Raw genomic sequence first — 14,011 nt, 5'->3', positions numbered from 1 at the left:
TTAGATTGGCGAAAACTGTTTTTTTGGAGTGTAATCTAAAAGGAAATTGGCTTCAAACTGCAAAGAATTGATTACTTTCAAGTGACGATTCATAAAATAATTTTTCTTTTTAATTTTCTATGAAATTTTGGAAAAAGTTTCATTTAAGTCAAAGAAATTGTTAAATTTTATTCTCGGATCGTTATAAACTGTTTTTTTGGAGTGCAATCTAAAAGGAAATTGGCTTTAAACTCTAGAAGATTAATTATTTTCACGTAAAGTTTATTAAAACAAATTTTCTTTTTAAGTTTCTATGGAATTTTGGAAAAAGTTTCCTTTAAGTCAAAGAAATTGTAAAATTTTATTCTCGGATCGTTATAAACTGTTTTTTTAGAGTGTATTTTAAAAGGAAAATGGCTTTAAAGTCCAAAAGATTAATTATTTTCATGTAAAGTTTATTAAAATAAATTTTCTTTTTAAGTTTCTATGGAATTATGGAAAAAGTTTCCTTTAAGTCAAAGAAATTGTTAAATTTTTTTCTCGGATCGTTATAAACTGTTTTTTAGGAGTGTATTCTAAAAGGAGATTGGCTTTAAACTCCAAAAGATTAATTATTTTCATGTAAAGTTTATTAAAATAAATTTTCTTTTTAAGTTTCTATGGAATTTTGGAAAAAGTTTCCTTTAAGTCAAAGAAATTGTTAAATTTTTTTCTCGGATCGTTATAAACTGTTTTTTGGAGTGTAATTTAAAAGGAAAATGGCTTTAAAGTCCAAAAGATTAATTATTTTCATGTAAAGTTTATTAAAATAAATCTTTTTTTTTTTTTTTTTTTTTTTTCTTTTTCAATCTTCTTTTTTTTTTTTTTTTTATTTTCATGTAAAGTTTATTAAAATAAATTTTCTTTTCAAGTTTCTATGGAATTTTGGAAAAAGTTTCCTTTAAGTCAAAGAAATTATTAAATTTTATGCTTAGATTGGTGAAAACTGTTTTTTTGGAGTGTAATGTAAAAGGAAATTGGCTTCAAACTGCAAAAGATTAATTATTTTCATGTAAAGTTTATTTAAATAAATTTTCTTTTTAAGTTTCTATGGAATTTTGGAAAAAGTTTCCTTTAAGTCAAAGAAATTATTAAATTTTATGCTTACATTGGTGAAAACTGATTTTTAGAGTGTAATCTAAAAAGAAATTGGCTTCAAACGGCAAAGGATTGTTTATTCTCAAGTGACGATTCATAAAATAATTTTTCTTTTTAATTTTCTATGAAATTTTGGAAAAAGTTTCATTTAAGTCAAAGAAATTGTTAAATTTTATTCTCGGATCGTTATAAACTGTTTTTTGGAGTGCAATCGAAAAGGAAATTGGCTTTAAACTCTAAAAGATTAATTATTTTCATGTAAAGTTTATTAAAATAAATTCTCTTTTTAAGTTTCTATGGAATTTTGGAAAAAGTTTCCTTTAAGTCAAAGAAATTATTAAATTTTATGCTTAGATTGGTGAGAACTGTTTTTTTGGAGTGTAATCTAAAAGAAAATTGGCTTCAAACTGCAAAGGATTGATTATTCTCAAGTGACGATTCATAAAATAATTTTTCTTTTTAATTTTCTATGAAATTTTGGAAAAAGTTTCATTTAAGTCAAAGAAATTGTAAAATTTTATTCTCGGATCGTTATAAACTGTTTTTTTGGAGTGTAATTTAAAAGAAAAATGGCTTTAAAGTCCAAAAGATTAATGATTTTCATGTAAAGTTTATTAAAATAAATTTTCTTTTTAATTTTCTATGGAATTTTGGAAAAAGTTTCCTTTAAGTCAAAGAAATTGTTAAATTTTATTCTCGGATCGTTATAAACTGTTTTTTTGAAGTGCAATCTAAAAGGAAAATGTCTTTAAACTCCAAAACATTAATTATTTTCACGTAAAGTTTATTAAAACAAATTTTCTTTTTAAGTTTCTATAGAATTTTGGAAAAAGTTTCCTTTAAGTCAAAGAAATTGTTAAATTTTTTTCTCGGATTGTTATAAACTGTTTTTTTGGAGCGTAATCTAAAAGGAGATTGGCTTTAAACTCTAAAAGATTAATTATTTTTATGTAAAGTTTATTAAAATAAATTTTCTTTTTAAGTTTCTATGGAATTTTGGAAAAAGTTTTCTTTAAGTCAAAGAAATTATTAAATTTTATGCTTAGATTGGTAAAAACTGTTTTTTTGGAGTGTAATCTAAAAGGAAATTGGCTTCAAACTGCAAAGGATTGATTACTCTCAAGTGACGATTCATAAAATAATTTTTCTTTTTAATTTTCTATGAAATTTTGGAAAAATTTCATTTAAGTCAAAGAAATTGTAAAATTTTATTCTCGGATCGTTATAAACTGTTTTTTTTGGAGTGTAATTTAAAAGAAAAATGGCTTTAAAGTCCAAAAGATTAATTATTTTCATGTAAACCCAGATAACAAAATGTCCGCTAATAGGGTGCGTATTTGCCGGACCTCGGGCCGATTAATCGGACCGAAATGCCGGCACATAAGCAGCTGAATGTGCGCGCCATAGCTAGCGATATTGCCAGCCCGTCAGTCTGGCACAGTCGTGCCAGAAATGGTCCGGCACGAACGTGCCTGCTATTTGTAAACCGATAAAATTATATTTTTATTAATTTTAATTATTATTTTATTATTTATAAGGAATTAACTATATTAATCTCTGTGATTTTTCATTCGTTCTGTTCGCAGTGTGAAGTTAGTTGTTGTTTCCTAACATTTTTCATAATTTTCTTTTTCAATATTTTTAATTTTCATTAAAATTAATATATTGAAAATCATTGAATTCTTGCAAAAAATTTGAGAATAATTGAATTCCTTCATAAAATCTCTTTAATTTATTGAATATAATCGATTTTCTTAATAATTTTCATAAATAATTTTACTATTAAACTTTTATTAAAAATTAAATTCTTTTATAAAATTTTATTAGAATTTTTCTATTAATTAAATTTTTTTGAAGTATTTCTATATATTCTTTTATAAAAAAATGTAATTTTTCTAAAATAATTTGAAATGAAAATTTTCAAATAATTGAATTAAACAAAAAATTCTTTTCAGCTTTTTAAAATTGTCAATGAATTTTATTAAAAATTTTAAAAAGTTGAATTGTTTCAAAGGATTTATTGAAATTTTAAAAACAAATTCTATTTTTTCGAAAAATATTATAACAGTTTTTAAAAAACTTGAATTCTTTTAAGAAATTCCATTAAAAAGTATTGCAAACTTTTGCAAACAATTTTATTATTTATAAAAATAATTGAAAATTATTAAAATTTGAGAAAAAAATTTGATTATTTCGAAAAATTTAATTAAAACGCAATATAATTAATTTTTCTTTTTCAATATTTTTAATTTTAAAATTAATGTATTGAAAATCATTGAATTCTTGCAAAAAATTTTAGAATAATTAAATTCCTTAAAAGAATTTTATTATTTATGAAAATAATTAAATTCTCGCTAAGAATAATTAAAAAATATTTCAAAACCCTAATTAAATTTTTTTTAAGAATTATTTTCAATTTTTTTTAAATAATTCAATTCCTGTGAAAACATTTACTAATTTTTATAAATAATTCAATTCCTGAGAAGAATTTTACAGATTTTAGAAAAATAATTGAATTTCTGTGAAGAATTTTTATGATTTAAGCAAATATTTGAATTCCTACGAATAATTTTACTAATTTTAGAAAATAATTGAAGTCTTTCGAAAAATTGGAATAATTTTTTATTTTTGAAATTAATTGAATTTCTGTGAAGATTTTACTAATTTTTTTTATTCAAGAATTCAATTACATTTTCACAAATATAATACATTTCCTGGAAAGAATGCAATTATTTTCAACAATTAATAAAACTCCTCACAAAAATGCAATTATTTTCTAAAATAATAAAATTCTTCACAGGAGTTTAATTATTTTCAAATATTAATAAAATTCTTTAAAGAAATAATTATTGATTTGTGTTTCTTCTTAATAATACAATATTGTCCATAAATAATAGATTTCTTCAGAGTTATTCAATTATTTTCAAAATTCAATTTGAAAATAAAATTTCTTCAGAACAATTTTATTATTTACAAAAATAATTTAATTTAGCAATTAATTTAACTGCAACACTTAAAAATAATGGAATTGCTTCCAAGGACTTATTAAAATTTTAGAAAATAATTTAATTCTATCGAAAATTTTTTTAAAAATTAAAAAAAATGAATTCTTTCGTGAAATTTTATTATTTCTAAAAATAAGTGAATTTAATTTTTGAAATATTTTATTTATAAAAATAATTTAATTAATACAAAGAATATTGTTCTTTATGAAAATAATTGAATTTTTGCGGAAAGAACTTTATTGAAAATTTAGGAATTAATAAACAAGAATAATTAATTAGTAGATTAGTTAAAAATTTAATTTTTGGAAAGTTTGAATCTGAAACTTTTCAAAAATTCATATTTGAAAATAAAATGTTTTGTAATTTGCAAAATAATAATAAATTCAACAAAATATTTCGCGCGTACCATTTACTAGAACATATATTAATTATAAGGATTCAATTTTTATAAAAAAATATTTTTATTATTCGTAATAATACAAAATTATTATTATTATTATTTTAATAATCTATAATAATTTTTTATATTATATAATTTTATATATTATATATAAATATAAATTTTTAAGAAGAATGACATTCATTTTTTTAATTAATATATTATACCAGAGCAGATAATATAATAATTCAACATTAATTCAAAAGGAACAATGTAACTATTAATTCTGTTAATAATTATTTTAAGTTATAATATTTAAAATATATTAAATGTAATTACTAAATAACAAAAAAAAATAATTAATAAATAGCAAATTATAGAGTGTTGAAAACATTCCGGCATATTGCAGGCACACTTGGTCTTGAAAATAATGAACGGCAAGAACGGTGCGTAATAGCCGGCACGCGGTCCGCCGCCCATCGTGCCTGTGACGTGCCAGGCACGTTTGCTATCTGGGAAGTTTATTAAAATAAATTTTCTTTTTAATTTTCTATGGAATTTTGGAAAAAGTTTCCTTTAAGTCAAAGAAATTGTTAAATTTTATTCTCGGATCGTTATAAACTGTTTTTTTGGAGTGCAATCTAAAAGGAAAATGTCTTTAAACTCCAAAACATTAATTATTTTCACGTAAAGTTTATTAAAACAAATTTTCTTTTTAAGTTTCTATAGAATTTTGGAAAAAGTTTCCTTTAAGTAAAAGAAATTGTTAAATTTTTTTCTCGGATTGTTATAAACTGTTTTTTTGGAGTGCAATCTAAAAGGAAAATGTCTTTAAACTCCAAAACATTAATTATTTTCACGTAAAGTTTATTAAAACAAATTTTCTTTTTAAGTTTCTATAGAATTTTGGAAAAAGTTTCCTTTAAGTCAAAGAAATTGTTAAATATTTTTCTCGGATTGTTATAAACTGTTTTTTTGGAGTGTAATCTAAAAGGAGATTGGCTTTAAACTTTAAAAGATTAATTATTTTCACGTAAAGTTTATTAAAACAAATTTTCTTTTTAAGTTTCTATGGAATTTTGGAAAAAGTTTCCTTTAAGTCAAAGAAATTATTAAATTTTATGCTTAGATTGGTGAAAACTGTTTTTTTGGAGTGTAATCTAAAAGGAAATTGGCTTCAAAATGCAAAGGATTGATTACTCTCAAGTGACGATTCATAAAATAATTTTTCTTTTTAATTTTCTATGAAATTTTGGAAAAAGTTTCATTTAAGTCAAAGAAATTGTTAAATTTTATTCTCGGATCGTTATAAAATGTTTTTTTGGAGTGCAATCTAAAAGGAAATTGGCTTTAAACTCTAAAAGATTAATTATTTTCACGTAAAGTTTATTAAAACAAATTTTCTTTTTAAGTTTTTTATGGAATTTTGGAAAAAGTTTCCTTTAAGTCAAAGAAATTGTAAAATTTTATTCTCGGATCGTTATAAACTGTTTTTTTGGAGTTTAATTTAAAAGAAAAATGGCTTTAAAGTCCAAAAGATTAATTATTTTCATGTAAAGTTTATTAAAATAAATTTTCTTTTTAATTTTCTATGAAATTTTGGAAAAAGTTTCATTTAAGTCAAAGAAATTGTTAAATTTTATTCTCGGATCGTTATAAACTGTTTTTTTGGAGTGCAATCTTAAAGGAAATTGGCTTTAAACTCTAAAAGATTAATTATTTTCACGTAAAGTTTATTAAAACAAATTTTCTTTTTAAGTTTCTATGGAATTTTGGATAAAGTTTCCTTTAAGTCAAAAAAATTGTAAAATTTTATTCTCGGATCGTTATAAACTGCTTTTTTGGAGTGTAATTTAAAAGGAAAATAGCTTTAAAGTCCAAAAGATTAATTATTTTCACGTAAAGTTTATTAAAACAAATTTTCTTTTTAAGTTTCTATGGAATTTTGGAAAAAGTTTCCTTTAAGTCAAAGAAATTGTTAAATCTTTTTCTCGGATCGTTAAAAACTGTTTTTTTGGAGTGTAATTTAAAAGAAAAATGGCTTTAAAGTCCAAAAGATTAATTATTTTCATGTAAAGTTTATTAAAATTAATTTTCTTTTTAATTTTCTATGAAATTTTGGAAAAAGTTTCATTTAAGTCAAAGAAATTGTTAAATTTTATTCTCGGATCGTTATAAACTGTTTTTTTGGAGTGCAATCTTAAAGGAAATTGGCTTTAAACTCCAAAACATTAATTATTTTCACGTAAAGTTTATTAAAACAAATTTTCTTTTTAAGTTTCTATAGAATTTTGGAAAAAGTTTCCTTTAAGTCAAAGAAATTGTAAAATTTTATTCTCGGATCGTTATAAACTGTTTTTTTGGAGTGCAATCTTAAAGGAAATTGGCTTTAAACTCTAAAAGATTAATTATTTTCACGTAAAGTTTATTAAAACAAATTTTCTTTTTAAGTTTCTATGGAATTTTGGAAAAAGTTTCCTTTAAGTCAAAGAAATTGTAAAATTTTATTCTCGGATCGTTATAAACTGTTTTTTTGGAGTGCAATCTTAAAGGAAATTGGCTTTAAACTCTAAAAGATTAATTATTTTCACGTAAAGTTTATTAAAACAAATTTTCTTTTTAAGTTTCTATGGAATTTTGGAAAAAGTTTCCTTTAAGTCAAAGAAATTGTAAAATTTTATTCTCGGATCTTTATAAACTGCTTTTTTAGAGTGTAATTTAAAAGGAAAATAGCTTTAAAGTTCAAAAGATTAATTATTTTCATGTAAAGTTTATTAAAATAAATTTTCTTTTTAAGTTTCAATGGAATTTTGGAAAAAGTTTCCTTTAAGTCAAAGAAATTGTTAAATTTTATGCTTAGATTGGAGAAAACTGTTTTTTTAGAGTGTTATCTAAAAGGAAATTGGCTTCAAACTGCAAAAGATTGATTATTCTCAAGTGACGATTCATAAAATAATTTTTCTTTTTAATTTTCTATAAAATTTTGGAAAAAGTTTCATTTAAGTCAAAGAAATTGTTAAACCTTTTTTTCGGATCGTTAAAAACTGTTTTTTTTAGTGTAATTTAAAAGAAAAATGGCTTTAAAGTCCAAAAGATTAATTATTTTCATGTAAAGTTTATTAAAATAAATTTTCTTTTTAATTTTCTATGAAATTTTGGAAAAAGTTTCATTTAAGTCAAAGAAATTGTTAAATTTTATTCTCGGATCGTTATAAACTGTTTTTTTGGAGTGCAATCTTAAAGGAAAATGTCTTTAAACTCCAAAACATTAATTATTTTCACGTAAAGTTTATTAAAACAAATTTTCTTTTTAAGTTTCTATAGAATTTTGGAAAAAGTTTCCTTTAAGTCAAAGAAATTGTAAAATTTTATTCTCGGATCGTTATAAACTGTTTTTTTGGAGTGCAATCTTAAAGGAAATTGGCTTTAAACTCTAAAAGATTAATTATTTTCACGTAAAGTTTATTTAAAACAAATTTTCTTTTTAAGTTTCTATGGAATTTTGGAAAAAGTTTCCTTTAAGTCAAAGAAATTGTTAAATTTTATTCTCGGATCGTTATAAACTGTTTTTTTGGAGTGCAATCTTAAAGGAAATTGGCTTTAAACTCTAAAAGATTAATTATTTTCACGTAAAGTTTATTAAAACAAATTTTCTTTTTAAGTTTCTATGGAATTTTGGAAAAAGTTTCCTTTAAGTCAAAGAAATTGTAAAATTTTATTCTCGGATCGTTATAAACTGTTTTTTTGGAGTGCAATCTTAAAGGAAATTGGCTTTAAACTCTAAAAGATTAATTATTTTCACGTAAAGTTTATTAAAACAAATTTTCTTTTTAAGTTTCTATGGAATTTTGGAAAAAGTTTCCTTTAAGTCAAAGAAATTGTAAAATTTTATTCTCGGATCTTTATAAACTGCTTTTTTAGAGTGTAATTTAAAAGGAAAATAGCTTTAAAGTTCAAAAGATTAATTATTTTCATGTAAAGTTTATTAAAATAAATTTTCTTTTTAAGTTTCAATGGAATTTTGGAAAAAGTTTCCTTTAAGTCAAAGAAATTGTTAAATTTTATGCTTAGATTGGAGAAAACTGTTTTTTTAGAGTGTTATCTAAAAGGAAATTGGCTTCAAACTGCAAAAGATTGATTATTCTCAAGTGACGATTCATAAAATAATTTTTCTTTTTAATTTTCTATAAAATTTTGGAAAAAGTTTCATTTAAGTCAAAGAAATTGTTAAACCTTTTTTTCGGATCGTTAAAAACTGTTTTTTTTAGTGTAATCTAAAAGGAAATTGGCTTTAAACGCCAAAAGATTAATTATTTTCACGTAAAGTTTATTAAAACAAATTTTCTTTTTAAGTTTCTATGGAATTTTGGAAAAAGTTTCCTTTAAGTCAAAGAAATTGTTAAATTTTATGCTTAGATTGGAGAAAACTGTTTTTTTAGAGTGTAATCTAAAAGGAAATTGGCTTCAAACTGCAAAAGATTGATTATTCTCAAGTGACGATTCATAAAATAATTTTTCTTTTTAATTTTCTATAAAATTTTGGAAAAAGTTTCATTTAAGTCAAAGAAATTGTTAAACCTTTTTTTCGGATCGTTAAAAACTGTTTTTTTTAGTGTAATCTAAAAGGAAATTGGCTTTAAACGCCAAAAGATTAATTATTTTCACGTAAAGTTTATTAAAACAAATTTTCTTTTTAAGTTTCTATGGAATTTTGGAAAAAGTTTCCTTTAAGTCAAAGAAATTGTTAAATTTTATGCTTAGATTGGAGAAAACTGTTTTTTTAGAGTGTAATCTAAAAGGAAATTGGCTTCAAACTGCAAAAGATTGATTATTCTCAAGTGACGATTCATAAAATAATTTTTCTTTTTAATTTTCTATGAAATTTTGGAAAAAGTTTCATTTAAGTAAAAGAAATTGTTAAATCTTTTTCTCGGATCGTTAAAAACTGTTTTTTTTAGTGTAATCTAAAAGGAAATTGGCTTTAAACGCCAAAAGATTAATTATTTTCACGTAAAGTTTATTAAAACAAATTTTCTTTTTAAGTTTCTATGGAATTTTGGAAAAAGTTTCCTTTAAGTCAAAGAAATTGTAAAATTTTATTCTCGGATCGTTATAAACTGTTTTTTTTAGTGTAATCTAAAAGGAAATTGGCTTTAAACGCCAAAAGATTAATTATTTTCACGTAAAGTTTATTAAAACAACTTTTCTATTTAAGTTTCTATGGAATTTTGGAAAAAGTTTCCTTTAAGTCAAAGAAATTATTAAATTTTATGCTTAGATTGGTGAAAACTGTTTTTTTGGAGTGTAATCTAAAAGGAAATTGGCTTCAAACTGCAAAGGATTGATTATTCTCAAGTGACGATTTATAAAATAATTTTTCTTTTTAATTTTCTATGAAATTTTGGAAAAAGTTTCATTTAAGTCAAAGAAATTGTTAAATTTTATTCTCGGATCGTTATAAACTGTTTTTTTGGAGTGCAATCTTAAAGGAAATTGGCTTTAAACTCTAAAAGATTAATTATTTTCACGTAAAGTTTATTAAAACAAATTTTCTTTTTAAGTTTCTATGGAATTTTGGAAAAAGTTTCCTTTAAGTCAAAAAAATTGTAAAATTTTATTCTCGGATCGTTATAAACTGCTTTTTTGGAGTGTAATTTAAAAGGAAAATAGCTTTAAAGTCCAAAAGATTAATTATTTTCACGTAAAGTTTATTAAAACAAATTTTCTTTTTAAGTTTCTATGGAATTTTGGAAAAAGTTTCCTTTAAGTCAAAGAAATTGTTAAATCTTTTTCTCGGATCGTTAAAAACTGTTTTTTTGGAGTGTAATTTAAAAGAAAAATGGCTTTAAAGTCCAAAAGATTAATTATTTTCATGTAAAGTTTATTAAAATAAATTTTCTTTTTAATTTTCTATGAAATTTTGGAAAAAGTTTCATTTAAGTCAAAGAAATTGTTAAATTTTATTCTCGGATCGTTATAAACTGTTTTTTTGGAGTGCAATCTTAAAGGAAAATGTCTTTAAACTCCAAAACATTAATTATTTTCACGTAAAGTTTATTAAAACAAATTTTCTTTTTAAGTTTCTATAGAATTTTGGAAAAAGTTTCCTTTAAGTCAAAGAAATTGTAAAATTTTATTCTCGGATCGTTATAAACTGTTTTTTTTGGAGTGCAATCTTAAAGGAAATTGGCTTTAAACTCTAAAAGATTAATTATTTTCACGTAAAGTTTATTTAAAACAAATTTTCTTTTTAAGTTTCTATGGAATTTTGGAAAAAGTTTCCTTTAAGTCAAAGAAATTGTTAAATTTTATTCTCGGATCGTTATAAACTGTTTTTTTGGAGTGCAATCTTAAAGGAAATTGGCTTTAAACTCTAAAAGATTAATTATTTTCACGTAAAGTTTATTAAAACAAATTTTCTTTTTAAGTTTCTATGGAATTTTGGAAAAAGTTTCCTTTAAGTCAAAGAAATTGTTAAACCTTTTTTTCGGATCGTTAAAAACTGTTTTTTTTAGTGTAATTTAAAAGAAAAATGGCTTTAAAGTCCAAAAGATTAATTATTTTCACGTAAAGTTTATTAAAACAAATTTTCTTTTTAAGTTTCTATGGAATTTTGGAAAAAGTTTCCTTTAAGTCAAAGAAATTGTAAAATTTTATTCTCGGATCTTTATAAACTGCTTTTTTAGAGTGTAATTTAAAAGGAAAATAGCTTTAAAGTTCAAAAGATTAATTATTTTCATGTAAAGTTTATTAAAATAAATTTTCTTTTTAAGTTTCTATGGAATTTTGGAAAAAGTTTCCTTTAAGTCAAAGAAATTGTTAAATTTTATGCTTAGATTGGAGAAAACTGTTTTTTTAGAGTGTTATCTAAAAGGAAATTGGCTTCAAACTGCAAAAGATTGATTATTCTCAAGTGACGATTCATAAAATAATTTTTCTTTTTAATTTTCTATAAAATTTTGGAAAAAGTTTCATTTAAGTCAAAGAAATTGTTAAACCTTTTTTTCGGATCGTTAAAAACTGTTTTTTTTAGTGTAATCTAAAAGGAAATTGGCTTTAAACGCCAAAAGATTAATTATTTTCACGTAAAGTTTATTAAAACAAATTTTCTTTTTAAGTTTCTATGGAATTTTGGAAAAAGTTTCCTTTAAGTCAAAGAAATTGTTAAATTTTATGCTTAGATTGGAGAAAACTGTTTTTTTAGAGTGTAATCTAAAAGGAAATTGGCTTCAAACTGCAAAAGATTGATTATTCTCAAGTGACGATTCATAAAATAATTTTTCTTTTTAATTTTCTATGAAATTTTGGAAAAAGTTTCATTTAAGTAAAAGAAATTGTTAAATCTTTTTCTCGGATCGTTAAAAACTGTTTTTTTAGTGTAATCTAAAAGGAAATTGGCTTTAAACGCCAAAAGATTAATTATTTTCACGTAAAGTTTATTAAAACAAATTTTCTTTTTAAGTTTCTATGGAATTTTGGAAAAAGTTTCCTTTAAGTCAAGGAAATTGTTAAATTTTATGCTTAGATTGGAGAAAACTGTTTTTTTAGAGTGTAATCTAAAAGGAAATTGGCTTTAAACTGCAAAGGATTGATTATTCTCAAGTGACGATTCATAAAATAATTTTTCTTTTTAATTTTCTATGAAATTTTGGAAAAAGTTTCATTTAAGTCAAAGAAATTGTTAAATTTTATTCTCGAATCGTTATAAACTGTTTTTTTGGAGTGCAATCTAAAAGGAAAATGTCTTTAAACGCCAAAACATTAATTATTTTCACGTAAAGTTTATTAAAACAAATTTTCTTTTTAAGTTTCTATGGAATTTTGGAAAAAGTTTCCTTTAAGTCAAAGAAATTGTTAAATTTTATTCTCGGATCGTTATAAACTGTTTTTTTGGAGTGCAATCTAAAAGGAAAATGTCTTTAAACTCCAAAACATTAATTATTTTCACGTAAAGTTTATTAAAACAAATTTTCTTTTTAAGTTTCTATGGAATTTTGGAAAAAGTTTCCTTTAAGTCAAAGAAATTGTTAAATTTTATGCTTAGATTGGTAAAAACTGTTTTTTTAGAGTGTAATCTAAAAGGAAATTGGCTTTAAAAAGCAAAAAATTGATTATTCTCAAGTGACGATACATAAAATAATTCTACTTTTTAAGTTTCTATGGAATTTTGGAAAAAGTTTCCTTTAAGTCAAAGAAATTGTTAAATTTTATGCTTAGATTGGAGAAAACTGTTTTTTTAGAGTGTAATCTAAAAGGAAATTGGCTTCAAACTGCAAAAGATTGATTATTCTCAAGTGACGATTCATAAAATAATTTTTCTTTTTAATTTTCTATGAAATTTTGGAAAAAGTTTCATTTAAGTAAAAGAAATTGTTAAATCTTTTTCTCGGATCGTTAAAAACTGTTTTTTTTAGTGTAATCTAAAAGGAAATTGGCTTTAAACGCCAAAAGATTAATTATTTTCACGTAAAGTTTATTAAAACAAATTTTCTTTTTAAGTTTCTATGGAATTTTGGAAAAAGTTTCCTTTAAGTCAAAGAAATTGTTAAATTTTTTTCTCGGATCATTATAAACTGTTTTTTTGGAGTGTAATCTAAAAGGAGATTGGCTTTAAACTCCAAAAGATTAATTATTTTCATGTAAAGTTTATTAAAATAAATTTTCTTTTTAAGTTTCTATGGAATTTTGGAAAAAGTTTCCTTTAAGTCAAACAAATTGTTAAATTTTATGCTTAGATTGGTGAAAACTGTTTTTTTAGAGTGTTATCTAAAAGGAAATTGGCTTTAAAATGCAAAAGATTGATTATTCTCAAGTGACGATACATAAAATAATTCTACTTTTTAATTTTCTATGAAATTTTGCAAAAAGTTTCCTTTAAGTCAAAGAAATTGTTAAATTTTATGCTTAGATTGGAGAAAACTGTTTTTTTAGAGTGTAATCTAAAAGGAAATTGGCTTCAAACTGCAAAAGATTGATTATTCTCAAGTGACGATTCATAAAATAATTTTTCTTTTTAATTTTCTATAAAATTTTGGAAAAAGTTTCATTTAAGTCAAAGAAATTGTTTAACCTTTTTTTCGGATCGTTAAAAACTGTTTTTTTAGTGTAATCTAAAAGGAAATTGGCTTTAAACGCCAAAAGATTAATTATTTTCACGTAAAGTTTATTAAAACAAATTTTCTTTTTAAGTTTCTATGGAATTTTGGAAAAAGTTTCCTTTAAGTCAAAGAAATTGTTAAATTTTATGCTTAGATTGGAGAAAACTGTTTTTTTAGAGTGTAATCTAAAAGGAGATTGGCTTTAAACTCCAAAAGATTAATTATTTTCATGTAAAGTTTATTAAAATAAATTTTCTTTTTAAGTTTCTATGGAATTTTGGAAAAAGTTTCCTTTAAGTCAAAGAAATTGTTAAATTTTTTTCTCGGATCATTATAAACTGTTTTTTTGGAGTGTAATCTAAAAGGAGATTGGCTTTAAACTCCAAAAGATTAATTATTTTCATGGAAAGTTT

Source organism: Leptopilina heterotoma, unplaced genomic scaffold (assembly GCF_015476425.1).
Source record: "Leptopilina heterotoma isolate Lh14 unplaced genomic scaffold, ASM1547642v1 Lhet_434, whole genome shotgun sequence".
Lineage (NCBI taxonomy): Eukaryota > Metazoa > Arthropoda > Insecta > Hymenoptera > Figitidae > Leptopilina > Leptopilina heterotoma.
The sequence above is the reverse complement of the archived record's forward strand: the minus strand, read 5'-3'. Positions refer to the sequence as shown.